Consider the following 369-nt stretch of genomic DNA (forward strand, 5'->3'; position numbering starts at 1 on the left):
AGGAATATAAATTGGATAGGAAGGTATTGGTACACTCTTGCCCCAGCCCAGCTTCATTTCATAAGACTGAACATCTTTTCCTGGAAATATCAAAATATTTTTGCAAGTTAGACTTTTTTGTCCCTATACTTATTTCAAGTTCCAAATCCTATTTTGATTTGGTCCAATAATCTGCATGCCTTTATTAATGTAATTATCTACCCTGCTAAAGTGTACCTGGGTGTTTTCAACCATAATTTATCTGAGCTGTAACAGAGTCCAAGCTCCAAAATCAAAGAAAATAATGCAACACAAACTTACCATTCAGATATTTCAGTGCCCTTTCACCATCTTTACGATTCATAAATGCAACAAAGCCACAATTTCTTC

The 369-nt window shown here is 34.7% G+C and overlaps 1 long non-coding RNA gene across 1 annotated transcript; it reads right to left on the reverse strand.

Moving 5' to 3' along the window:
* Positions 1-38: 38 nt before the first annotated feature.
* LOC113473731 lies at positions 39-369 on the reverse strand. The gene is made up of 2 exons (XR_003395628.1): positions 301-369; positions 39-80 (listed from the first exon to the last, which is right to left on the reverse strand). It is a non-coding gene; the product is annotated as an uncharacterized LOC113473731 (long non-coding RNA).

The sequence above is a fragment of the Diaphorina citri genome, unplaced genomic scaffold (assembly GCF_000475195.1).
Source record: "Diaphorina citri unplaced genomic scaffold, Diaci psyllid genome assembly version 1.1 scaffold76234, whole genome shotgun sequence".
Classification (NCBI taxonomy): Eukaryota; Metazoa; Arthropoda; class Insecta; order Hemiptera; family Psyllidae; genus Diaphorina; species Diaphorina citri.